The sequence below is a fragment of the Rhincodon typus genome, chromosome 21 (genome assembly GCF_021869965.1).
Source record: "Rhincodon typus isolate 14 chromosome 21, sRhiTyp1.1, whole genome shotgun sequence".
Classification (NCBI taxonomy): domain Eukaryota; kingdom Metazoa; phylum Chordata; class Chondrichthyes; order Orectolobiformes; family Rhincodontidae; genus Rhincodon; species Rhincodon typus.
Genome location: NC_063352.1, coordinates 47,489,432 through 47,503,042, shown reverse-complemented (window position 1 = coordinate 47,503,042; position 13,611 = coordinate 47,489,432). Strand labels below are relative to the sequence as shown.

General features: G+C 39.7%; 1 long non-coding RNA gene across 1 annotated transcript in view; it reads left to right on the top strand.

The window, feature by feature from the left end:
• The window catches only part of LOC125485673, a 17,020-nt gene extending 7,707 nt beyond the window's left edge, over window positions 1-9,313 (top strand). Inside the window, exons 2-4 of the long non-coding RNA XR_007264392.1 lie at window positions 1,240-1,324; window positions 7,580-7,626; window positions 9,090-9,313. This is a non-coding gene — a long non-coding RNA (uncharacterized LOC125485673). The remainder of the gene's footprint in view (window positions 1-1,239; window positions 1,325-7,579; window positions 7,627-9,089) is intronic.
• Window positions 9,314-13,611: the final 4,298 nt, after the last annotated feature.

Sequence of the window (13,611 nt, the reverse complement as noted above, 5' to 3'; positions counted from 1 at the left end):
TGTGTTCATCCAGCTCTACACCTTGTTATCTCAGATTCTCCAGCATCTGCAGTTCCTACTATCTCTGACCAGGTGTGTAGTTGAGGGCAGTACATTCGACTTGGACTTCAGCAAGGCTTTTGATAAAGTCCAGCATGGGAGATAGATAGCAAAGCTATTAGCCCATGTGAGCCAAGGAAATTTGTCTAATTGGATCCAGAATTGGCTGATTGACAGAAAACAGTGGGTGATGATCAGGGATGTTTTTGTGACTAAGTCTGGCCAGTGGAGTTCTGCAGGGATCCGTGTTGGGGCCCTTGATGTCTGTGGATAATATAAATGATTTAGACTTGAATGTCAGAGGGTTGATCAGTAAGTTCACAGATGATATAAAAAATTGGTGAAGTGGTAAATAGTGGTGACAACCTTAGATTACAGGAGAACATAGATGGGCTGGTCAAATGGGCTGATAAATGGCAAATGGATTTCAATGTGGATACATATAAGGTAGGATGCTTGGACAGGACAAACTAGGCAAACATGATGAATGGTAGGACCCTGGGAAGCACAAGGATCAGAGAGACCTTGGTGTGCATGTCTGCCAGTCACTTAAGGTAGTGGAACAGTTAGATAAAGTGGTTAAGAAGGTATATGGATACTTGCCATTATTAGTCAAGACATAAAGTTTAAGAACAGGAAGATGATGCTGGATTTAAAAAGTTGGTTGGACCGCAACTAGAATATTGTGTGCAGTTTTGGAATCCACATTTAGAAGGGATGTGATTTCACTGGAGAGGTGCAGAGGAGATTTACCAGGATGTTGCCTGGGCTGGAGAGTTTTAGTTATGAAGAGACTTTTGGATAGACATGGGTTGTTTTAATTGGAGTAGAGGAGACTGAGAGGAGTCATGATTGAGATCTATAAAATTGAGGGGCATGGATAGAATAGACAGGAAGGAACTTTTCCCCTTGGTGGAGGGATCAATGACCAGAGGGCTTTGATTTAATGTAAGAGGCAGGAAGTTTAGAGAGGATGTGAGGTAAAATCTTTTTAATAAGAAGGTGATGGGAATTTTGAACTCACTGAGGGTGGTAAAGGCAGAGACTCTCATAACATTTAAGAAGTATTCAGATGTACACTTGTGATGCCAAGAATAAAAGGCGATTAGCCAAGCGCTGGAAAATGGGATTACAATAGTTAGGTGGTTGTTATTGACCAGCACAGACTCAGGGACTGAAGTGCATTTTTCTGTGCTGCAGATTGCTGTGATTCTATGACTCTATGTTGGACTCTGACACCAGAGGGGGAGATCCAGAGAAGCAAGCAGCAAGCTGACATTGCCAGGTACCCGCATTGTCACAGGAATTGTCACAGTTTAATTTCTATCCAACAGATGGGAGAATGGGAAGCTACATATTAATGAAACAAGATTAGGTAATACTGAGATGTTAATCAATGCAAATAGGTTCACTTGCTCATCAATAAGAATCTTGTCTTGCCATTCAAAACTTGGTTTGAAATTGAGTTATTTTGCTGTCAACATAGAGAAGCACCTCATAGTCTATCCCATGCAATTTTCCCAACTTTCTCGCCAATGTCCACTGATAGATTCCAGCCACTGTCATTATCTTCACAGATGCTGTCTAACCTTTGAATATTTCCAGAACTTACTGTTTTTTAAAACAATTTGAGCAAATAAAACAGGACTATTATTGTTTCATTTTTTTAATGAGATTGGTTGTCGATGACAAAGCCATCGTTTATTGTCTGTCCCTAATTACTCCTGAACTAAGTGGTTTGCTGGGCCATTTCAGAAGGCAGCTAAGAGTCACCTTCCTCTATGTGGCTCTGAAGTAGCAGACCAGACCAGGCCAGACCAGACGATCAATCAATGACACTTCCATGAGACCAACTTTCAATTCCAGGTTGATAAATCAAATTTAAGTTCTAACAACTGCTGTGGTGGAATTTAAATCCATTGATATAACCACAGTCCACCATCTCTCTGAGAGAAATAGAGCTAGTAATATGATTTATATTATACGTGAGTAAAAAAGGAAATATGGCGTGGAAAATACAAGTCACTGCATCTGAGGCATTATAACTGCACCTAATACTGGTAAAATGGTAATAATCTATATATCATTACAATTCCTGTGTGGCACAAAAAATCTAACCTGTTGCTGCAATTTTGGTTATGCTTTTTTGTCAACATTTTATCATTGAATTTGTTTCCTGGTTCCATCGTGCTCCTTGCAGGACCATATGATGCATTCCATTGGCACTGAATGAAAAGTCACACTGGATTGGGCAAAATCCGTGTAGTCTGATTGATAGTATCTACTAAATTGTTTGCGGCATTTTCTGTATCACCTGTAGTTGCCTCTAAATGAATGTGGAGAATTATTTTCACAGGGTCAAATTCAACAAAGAACCAATGTAAACATATAAATTAGAAGACCATCTGAAATTAGAGTAATGGGGGCGATGGTGGCATTGGGTAATGTACAGCAATGTAGTTGATTCTTAACTGTTCTGGCCAGCTACTCAGTTCAAGGTCATTTAGGTGACATTTAGACGTATGCAACAAATGGTGGCTTTGTCAACAACACATAGAAAATAGGAGCAGGAGTAGGCTGTTCAGTTCTTAGAGCCTACTTATGATATCAGAATCCCTACAGTGTGGGAGCAGGCCATCTGGCCCATTGAGTTCACACTGACCCTGTGAAGAGCATCCCGTCCTGACTCACCTGCCCTACCCCTGCATTTCCCACCCTAGACACTGGGCAATTTAGCGTAGCCAATCCACCTAACCTGCACAACTTTGGACTACAGGAGGAAACTGGAGCACCTAGAGGTAATCCACACAGACGCGGGAAAAATGTGCAAACTCCACACAAACAGTCACCCGAGGCTGGAATTGAACCCGGGTGCCTGGTGCCATGAGTCAGCAGTGCTAACCACTGAACCACTCTGCCATTCAATATGATCATGGCTGATTATCTAACTCGGTACCCTGTTCCTGCTTTCTCCCCATACCTTTTGATCCCTTTAACCCTAAGAATTATATCTGTCTCCTTGAAAACCTTCAATCTTTTGACCTCAACTGCTTTCTGTGGCAGAGAATTTCACTGGCTGACTACTGTTTGGGTGAGGCAATTTCTCATCTCAGTCCTAAATGACCTACTCCATATTCTTAGATTGTAACTCCTAGTTCTGGATTCCACGGTTAACAGGGGAATCTTTACTGTATTTACCTTGTCTAATCATGTTAGAATTTTGTAGGTTTGTATTTCTCATTCTTCTGAGCTCTGATAAATATAGTCCTGACCAATCCAATCTCTCTACATATGTCAGTCGTGCCATCCTAAGTATCACTCTGGTAAACCTTCATTGCTCTCCCTCCACAGGCAGATATCCTTCTTCAGATAAGGAGACTGAAATGGCACACAGTATGCAGGTGTGGTATCACCAAAGCCCTATACAATTGCAACAAGACATCCCTGCTCCTGTACACTCATCCTCCAGCTATGAAGGCCAATGTACCATTTGCCTTCTTGACCACCTGCTGTATTTGCATGCTTGCATTCAATGACTGGTGTACAAGGTCACCCAAGTTGTTGCACACACCACCCCCACCCCTCCAAACCTCATTGCCATTCAGATAAAAATCTGCCTTCCTGTTTTGGCTACCAAAGCTTGTAACTTCACATTTATCCACATGATACTTCATTCACCAAGCATTCGCCCACTCACTCAACTTGTCCAAATCATACTGAAACATCTCTGCATCCTCCTCACAGCTCACCTTCCCACCCAGCTTTGTGTCATCTCAAACATGAAGATGTTACATTAATTCCATTTCTATATATTGTGAATAGCTGGGATCCAAGTACTGATCCCTACAGTACCCCACTAGTTACTGCCAGCCACTCAGAAAAAGACCTGTTTATTCCTACAGTTTGTTTACTGTCATAAACAGTATCTTTGTCCATGTGAGTACACTATCCCTAATCCCATGTGCTTTAATTTTACATGCTAGTCTCTTACGTAAACCCTTATCAGAAACCTTCTGAAAGTTCAAGTAAATCACATTCATTGCCCCCCCCATCAACTCTACGAGTAAGATCTTCAAAAGATTCTAATAGATTTGTCAAGCATGATTTCCCTTTCATAAATACATACTAACTCTCTCTGATCCTGTCACAGTTTTCCAAGTATTCTGCTATTATATTTTTTTAGAATGAACTCTAGCATTTTGGCTACTACTGATATCAGGCTAACTGGTCCATGATTCCCTATTTTCCCTCTGCCTCCTTTTTTTAGCTCCTTTTTTTAGGGTTACATTAGCTATCCTCTAATCCATAGGAATCCAGAGAATCCCATGAAAAAATAAAGAAAAACCAAAGGACAGTGATAGTGGTCAGCATTGTCTGTCGGTGCCATCCTCGGCAGGAATCAGGTTAAATTAAGCGGAAGCCCCTTGAAACAGGACAGACTATCCTTGCAAACCCCTGGGGAATTTCCTTCACTTTAGCAGCCTTCAAAAAGCTCAATCACCTGCATTTTTTTCATTTCCAATAAAAATCCTGATTATTAGTTGTCTTCGAGTCTCCTGTTTGTCTCCAATCTTGATAAAGAATACAAATGGATTGAGATTGTTCCGAGGATGGCTAAAAATATATATTTATGAATTTCTTGTTCCTGCTGGATATGTGCTTCTTACAAGCATTCAAAACTGCACCCAAAGCTACACTAATGTAGTGATCTTTTTTTAATTGAATGTAAATATTTCCAATTGGGTTTTTCAGTGAAACAAATTAGTTACTGGTTCAAGCTTAACCAATGGAGGAAAACCAAAGCATGAAAATCTGGACACGTGAAGGTTAAATTTTAAAAATAACTTATTTAAGATCAGCTCTTTAAGCTTAACATATGCAAAAGTCATTCTTTCTTCATTTTTTGAGGTATTAACCTACTTCAAATAAGTAGTAACTCTTTTCTATGCACAGTAATATATAAATATATGTGATTGTAATTGAGCATTAAAAATTCACTTTAGTTTATTTATACCTTTGTCAGCAGCTATGAAAAGGATGTTTCCAAAAGATCATGAGAACATTGCACATTTCTTGAATTTGGTATGAAATAAACACCTTAGGGAAAGATCAGCTAGAGTAACAAAGAAGGAAATCCTGTTTATAGGCACTGAATATTAAAGGGTCATTTAGTAAACAGACCTAGTAATATTGCTAATTTTGCTTCCAACATGAATTTTTATGACTGTATAAACTCTTCTGTTGCGAAGAATCACATGTTGGAGGTAACTGCTTTCGCTCTTTCATTGACTGAAAAACTAACTGTTTAGAATTCTGTGAAGAGAAATCGGAGATAATGTTTTCGGTCCAGTTCTGAGGAAGGGTCACTAAACCCGAAACATTAACTCTGATTTCTCTCCACAGATGCTGCTAGACCTGCTGAGCTTTTTCTGCAATTTCTGTTTTTGTTTCTGATTTGCAGCATCCACGGTTCTTTCGGTTTTAATGCTTAGAATTCTAATTGGCTTTATGTGGTATTGATCGTTGATGTCCAGTCATTAAATGGGGAAAAAGGATTCCAACATAATAAAATCACAAGCAACATAAAACTTATCCATTTTATGAAAATTACAAAATGGTTTTCTATAAAACCTGGGTGCAATATGTAATTTGTAATTCATTTCTAAATAATTTTTTTAATAAATTAGAATTCTGGCTTCATTTTTCTCTGTGACATGTAATTTTTCACGTTGCTTTTGACAAGCCCATTGACCAGTCAAGAAAAGAAAGGATCAATGTTTCTTGAAGAGCTAATAATTTTGTCGGATCAAAGTGATTCTCTCTCTAAATATGAAAATCCAATCCTGGATACTCTGCACAATTCTCAGAGAAGGCAGCTGCTAGACAGACACAGCACGTGGAAAAAATATGCTGTTACAGCCTTACCTTAGATCTGACACCATCAAAACTGTGCTAACCTGTTTTCTAATGGAGTTACCCTGAAGACATACATAGCCTATTCCCACAACGTGAAGAGAAAGCTGAAATGGAGAAACTCATCATTCAGAACTATAGTATTTCAAATAACACAGATACTTTTAAACATACTTAGGTTAAATAGATAGGGAACTGTATATGCCCCAACCCTAATTATATTGACTCCAGGTATTGTCACCTCTAACAAATCCCTGAATTGAGGAAGTGGACAATTTGTGCTAAGTATTAAGTCATTTTTAAATGTAGTGAAGTTGGTTTTTCTTCATTCTTGTGAATGTTATCCTTTTTATTTAACATTAACACATTAATTTTCTTCTAAAGAATTTATATTAGATTAGATCAAGTTATTACATGTACCTGAGTGCAAGTGTGCAGTGAAAAGTATATAGCCTTGCCACTGTTCGGTGCCATCTTGGAAGACAATAGTTAGAATTAAAAACCAAAATTAAAGAATCAGAAAGAAAGGGAAAAGAAAATGTCCAGATCACACTTGCTGGCTCCACCATGAATCGTGAGCCAGGCTTACCAGCACCACCTATGCCGGATGCATCAATGCCATGGTACTGCCACCAATGCCACTGTCTTGAATACTGCACCTCGCCACCACCTGCATCAGACCCACCAAAAATGCCACTCTCCAGTGCCATCACTTGCCACTGGGCCCACCTCGCCAACACCATCTTGGAATCAATTGAAATATTATAGTCCACAACCTTCTTGAACAAATGCAAGAACGTAACCCGTTGAACCAGTGCTGACTTCAGAGCTGCTGTCGATGCCGATGCCGAAGCCACTACCACTGTATCGTGTCATGCTGTGGACCCTCCAGTGTCAAAGTCGCCATGCTCTGGTGCTATCTTTTGCCACTAGGCCCATACTCGTTGTGTCGCAGCTGCTGTAGGTGCCCATGCAATCCTAGGTGAAAGATAAGAGAACTGTAGAGAAAAGAAGAGTGAAAAGGGAAAAAGCAAAACAGAAGAAAGCAATGGATGAGCAGGAGCCTGAAAGCGGCTATTCTGCCATTGCCATCTTCACCTTTCAGCATTTATATTACTAGTGAAAACCATACAAAATAACTTGCCAATGTTTGGCACTTTCAATTAGTCAGACTTTGTTTTGCCCATTTAATCTCCCAAATACTTGCACTTAAGTTATTGGAAGTGTGAGTCAGAAATAGAAGTCCCTTCCATAGGTTATTGGGTATTGACTGAACAGGCATGGTGTGTCTCCTTAACCCATCTGCTTGAAATATTATGAAACAACTATGAAAAGGAAATTCGAGTTGTGTGGGTAGATTCAATGTCTAAACAAGTGCAGGAAAAGAAAGGGTGAAAAATGATTGGGTTAGGAAAGTAGAGAATAAGGGTAAAGAGAAAAGTTATAATGTTTAATTTAATGATTTCCAACATCACTTAAACAAGGTGAAACTAGACTTTGCATTTGAAGTTCAGCAGTTCATTTTCAATGCCAGAAAGAAAGACCAATTATAATTAAAACTTATCATATTTTTAAAAGGTACTTTGATTTGGAATGACATTTCTTATTTTTTGTGGTAACTTTATAGATACTGTTCAAGTAAAGGAACTTTGCACCTCTCAGTGCTTTTGAAAGGTAAGCTAGATGACAATATGCTGATTTGCAAAACTAATAATGAAACTGAACATCTCTGACAACAACCTTTTGATTTCTGCATTTAATTATGATTCTTCTTGCCTAAGTTGTTGACATTTGTACCAAAATAACAGCAAGTACTATCAATCTCTCTGTTAGTATGAAAGCAGTTTTTGGACTATTTTCTGGAATTAGCTTGTATTATCTGCTATCCTGACATTTCTGTCCTCATGTCAGAAAGTTGCTTCACGTTACCATATTAATAATACTTCTCATTTCCCAGAATCATATTTCATATTCATTTTGACACAACGCAATCAGTCATTTTATCTCCTATTTTGTTTTTCTAAAAGGTGAACTATATATATCATTGATTTTGCTTCTAAATGAAATTTTGTACACAGTTCATGAACATTGATGTTTTTCTTTAACCTTTCATCAGTAGAATAACCTTTATTCAGTTGTACGCTTACATAAATTGTCTGGCAAGGAACAATGTACCATTTCACAAGTATAAAGCAGCATCAATTACCATTGTAAATTATTCTGTACAATTTGGTCAATGAGTTACTGTAATTGCATTAGTAATTCTATTGTTGTACAGCATGATTATAATGTTACAATCTGCAGTCCATCTCAAGGCACTTCATTGCAACAGACAGATCCAATAAGCTGAATCTGCCATTATGCTTAAAGTGCTTGAGGACAGCATATTTTGGAGTTAGTAATCCATCTTGTATTTGTAAATATGCACCGGAAATAGTAAGGATTATCCACTACAAACTCTTCATCACCCCAATAACTGAATGCCACAGACAACACGTATTTTAATTAAAATGATTTTTATAATTCATATATTACAAATTTATTCAGTACAACAACAGGCAGTTAAAATATTTATTTGTCACTTAAACCTCACTAATCCTTATGATTAATCCTTGAAGCTAAAATAACAGCATAATGGTTTCCTTAGGATTTCTAGTATTTTTGAATGATCTATTGAATTCTTGTCAAACATATTTTACAGTAAGAAATATAACAAAATACAGTGAAAAGCTTTCATATGTCACCACAATCCAGCACTATTTTGATAGTTTAAGAATAAGGAAAAAATTAAAAGATATGGATTAAACAGAAGACCATCTGTGTTTGAGTTCTGCGCTGGTGCTCAGAATAACATTGAAGTTACTCATCCTCAGTCGCCATCTTTTGCTACTGGGCCGATTCACCCTCACCGCTGCCACCTGTGCCACACCCACGGCTGACAGAGTCATGTCTCTTGCTGCTAGGCCCACCTTGTTGAAGTTACTGTGATGCCCTTTCACTGCTGCCAGTGCCAGACCCAATCAACTATGTGGTTGCCGATCTTCAGGTGCCATCTTTTGCTGCTGAGCGTAGCTTGCCAACATTGCCTCAGGCCTTGCTCTCCCCACCTCACTGGGCTCACTGTCCCTTCTGTGCAGGGCTCATTCACCCGTCGGCACTGGACCGGCTCTCCCCTCCGTGCTGTGCTCGCTGTCCCCATGCTGGCTCACTCCCATCCTCCAGAAGTACGTGCAGGGATAACTTGCTGTCATGACGCCCTCCGAAATCTCAACAGCAGTAAGTAAAGTAAAAAGTAAGTAAAAGAGACGAAAAATAAAAACAAGAAAAGAGAAAAAAGAAAAGTGGACAGTGTGGACGAGTCCCGAGCTCAAGAGCCCAACTCTGCAACATCTTGGATAGTAGGAACTGCAGATGCTGGAGAATCTGAGATAACAAGGTGTAGAGCTGGATGAACACAGCAGGCCAAGCAGCATCATAGGAGCAGAAAGGCTGACGTTTTGGGCCTAGACCCTTCATCAGAAATGCGGGAGGGGAAGGGGGTTCTGAAATAAATAGGGACAGAGGGGGAGGCGGTTAGAAGATGGATAGAGGAGAAGATAAGTGGAGAGGAAACAGACAGGTCAAAGAGGCGGGGATGGAGCCAGTAAAGGTGAGTGTAGGTGGGGAGGTAGGGAGGAGACAGGTCAAGGGGGCGGGATGAGGTTAGTAGGTAGGAAATGGGGGTGCGGCTTGAGGTGGGAGGAGGGGATAGGTGGGAGGAAGAACAGGTTAGGGAGGCGGGGACGAGCTGGGCTGGTTTTGGGATGTGGTAGGTGGAGGGGAGATTTCCGTCCTCCCTGGACTGACCTATCTCCTCCCTACCTCCCCACCTCCCCACCTACACTCCCCTTTACTGGCTCCATCCCCGCCTCTTTGACCTGTCTGTCTCCTCTCCATCTATCTTCTCCTCTATCCATCTTCTATCCGTCTCTCCCTCTCTCCCTATTTATTTCAGAAACCCCTTCCCCTCCCCCATTTCTGATGAAGGGTCTAGGCCCGAAATGTCAGCCTCTCTGCTCCTATGATGCTGCTCTCTGCAACATCTTGACCAGCTAATAATATTGTTTGTTTAATTTGTCAATTTTTTTTCTTAATTTGTCAAAATATTTCAACTCCATGGAGGTCCATCTTGCTGCTGTAACCATACTATAGTTTGAAGTGAAGATGTAGCAGAAGATTAGGAAATATATTTGGTTGGTTGGCTGGCTGATTGCACTTCAAATCAAAGGCTTTTTAACACCAGCAAATAACTCAGATGAAATCCTAAACACCTTCCCACATTTTGGGAATCAGTCTTAATTATTTCCATCATCTGAGTCCATGGGCAGCAGTAGCAGTCAAATAAGCTGTTTAATTGTTTGGGTCTGCTATTAGAATTTCATTAGACCCTATACTGTGCTTAATGGCTGCAGCAATCACAGCTCACATCTGCTTGTATAATGTTCCATCCAAAAATGACCAAAACACGAGCAAATGAGATCACCTCAGGAGTAGCTGTAATGCAGTGCACTAGACTAACTGCAGTTTTACAAGCAAATATAAAATTATCACACATTTTTAGTGTGTAAAATAGAATGAAGCCCAAGTACCTGTCACTAGAGACCCATGTTAATTAGTTATTTGTCTCTAGACCAATCACCATGGAAACTAGTGTATTTGAAACAGATTTATTCTTGCCCATGCCACATAACAAAAATAAAACAGAATCTTATTTATCTTTTGTAAAATCAACTTGTATCTTAAAACTGGAACTTAAAAATATCTTGTTCTTCACTGCTTTTAGCAATCATTTTTTGCTTCAGTGTATTGATGAGTTATAGAATGCAAGTGTGTAACGAAACAGAGATAATAAACTTTCATGCTTCACACTGCTACTTGCGAAAAGAAGACCCTAACTTGTATCTGCTATTCCATTCATTTACCAAAGCTAGAAATTAGATTTTGTGTTTGTTAACTTTGCTTAATATTTCCTCCCTAGCCCTTCTTCACTTTCATGTGGCCAAGCCATGCTTGGACCTATTGAGGGCTCAAATGCCTCCTTCCACACCCATGTATGTTATCTGTGGCAGAGGGAGACCCACACCAGCTCTCCCTTGTCTTCCCTTGTCAACATATTGCAGGGATTATTTTCTGAAGAAGGGTCTCGGCCCGAAACGTCAGCCTTCCTGCTCCTCTGATGCTGCTTGGCCTGCTGTGTTCATCCAGCTCTACAACTTGTTATCTCATATTGCAGGGACTGTTCCCTCTGGGATAACCTGGTCCACATCTCCTCCACTGGCAAAATGCCCTCACACCCTCATAGCACCTTCCCATGCAATCACAAAAGTTACAATGTTTGCCTATTTACCTCCTCCCTCCTCACTATTCAACGCCCCTGACACACCTTTCAGGTGAGGAAGTGATTTACCTGCACTTCATTCAGTCTAGTCTATAGCGTATTTGCTGTTCACTACGAAGTGGTCTGTACACCAGGGAGACAAAACGCAGACTGGGTGACCGCTTTGCCAAACACCTAGGCTCTATCCCAAGCTTCCGGTTTACTGTCACTTCAATACATCACCATGTTCCCATGACAACATTTCTGTGTTATGCCTGTTGCAGTGCATCAGCAAAGATCAGTGCAAGGTGGAGGAATAACATCTCATCCAAGGGCTTAGGTACCTTATAGCCTTCGGGACTCAACATGAAGTTTAACAATTTCAGAACGTGAACACATCCCTTCATGTTTGTTACTCGCCCCAAATCCCGAGGTCCAGCTCTGCATGGGTTACTCTCAGAAAACCAACTAATTTTCAACTTTTCACTGTTCCCATTATCACCTATTTAGCATTTATAACTATCAGCAACCCTATTGTCTACTTCCTTTTTGTCCCCCCCCCGCCCTTGCACTGCCTCCATCTATTCTTATCACTCCCTCCCTCCCCGCCTCCTATCATCAACATAATAACAACATTTCTCAGCTAGTTTGAGTTCTGGCAGAGGGCCACTGGACCCGAAATGTTAACTCTGTTTTTGTCTCCACAAAAGTTGCCAGACCTGCCAACTTTCTCCAGCAGTTTCTGGCTTTGTATCATACTCCTCCCCCACCCCACCCTACCCCACACTGATGTGGGTTTTGCCTCCTGTAAGTTATTTAATCTAATGTAGCAATGTTTATGTCATCCCTCAACATAAGAAACTAGATTTGTATAAGGTAGTATTGAAATAGCTAACAAAATGATGTACACCGACATTACATTCTCAAGTACATCATCGCTTGGATTATTTTCAAGCTATTTGGTTACAGCACAAGAGCATGCTTCTAGTAGCATGTCATGCTTCACATGTTCCAGGTCACGGTGAAAGATGCAGTCTTTATACCCTAGATTACATGCCATGATACAGTGATGACACCATTAGCATGTTTTTTTAAGGATGTACTGATATAGCGTACTGAAAGCAGAGCTAACGAAACTGAAGTGACAAATTAAGGGGTGGATCAATAGAGATGTAGACATTTGAGAGGATATTTCAGAATATGCAAGGTAGTTATATTTCAACAGAATAGAAAACCTACAAGGAGAGAATATATCATCTATTGCTAACTAGGAAAAGTTAAAGATAGTATTAAAATTAAAGAAAAATCATATAATTACGCAAAGGTGGGTAGCAGGTCAGACGATCGAATAATTTTTTAATAGAAAAAGCAAAGATTGACTAAACGGTTAACAAGGAGAAAAGAATAGAATATGAGAAAGAGCTAACTAAGAATATAAAAACAGTAAGCATTTTGATGGATATTTAAAAAGGAAAAGAGCTAACAAAGCAAATGTTGCTTTTATAGAAATTAATCATAGAAAATAAGGAAATGCACATGAACTGAACAGGTATTTTGTATCTGTCTTCACCGTACAGAATGCAGTAACATCCCAGAGATAACTGTAATTCAGGAAATGGAAGGAAGGATGGAACTTAGATAATTACAATCTCAAGGGTACTTAAACAAATTGCTTTAGCTGTGTGCTGACAAATCTCCAGGTCCAGATGAACTTCATTCTAGGCTATTTGAAAGAAGTGGCTAATGAGAAAGCTGATGCATTGATTTTAATTTTCCAAAATTCCCTAGATTCAGGGCATGTTCCATTAAAATGGAAACTAATGAATACAATGCCTTTATTCAAAAAGTGACTGACTGAAACAGAATGAAGGAAACTACAGGCCAGTTAGGTTAACATTTGTCGGAGGGTAGATGTTAGAAACTATTATTAATGAGGTTATCGCAAGGCATTTAAAAAAGTTGAAGGAAGGTAATCAGGCAATTCAGCGTGGTTTTGTGACAGGGAAATCATATTTAACTAATATCTTGAAGTCCTTTGAAGAAGTAAGGTGCTGTGGATAAAGAGGAACTGGTGAATGTACTATTCATCAGGTTTCCAGATGGCAGTTGATAAACTTAAAGGCATTAATTTTCCTTGGTTTTCATGTATCCGTATAATCAGTTTTCTTCCGGTTTGGCCTATGTAGTGTTTCTCACAGTCCTTGCATGGTATTTTGTATATTACCCCAGTTTTGCTGGTTTTGGGTATGGGATCCTTTGTGTTCGTCAGTAGCTGGCGTTTGTGGGCTACTCTGAAACTGACA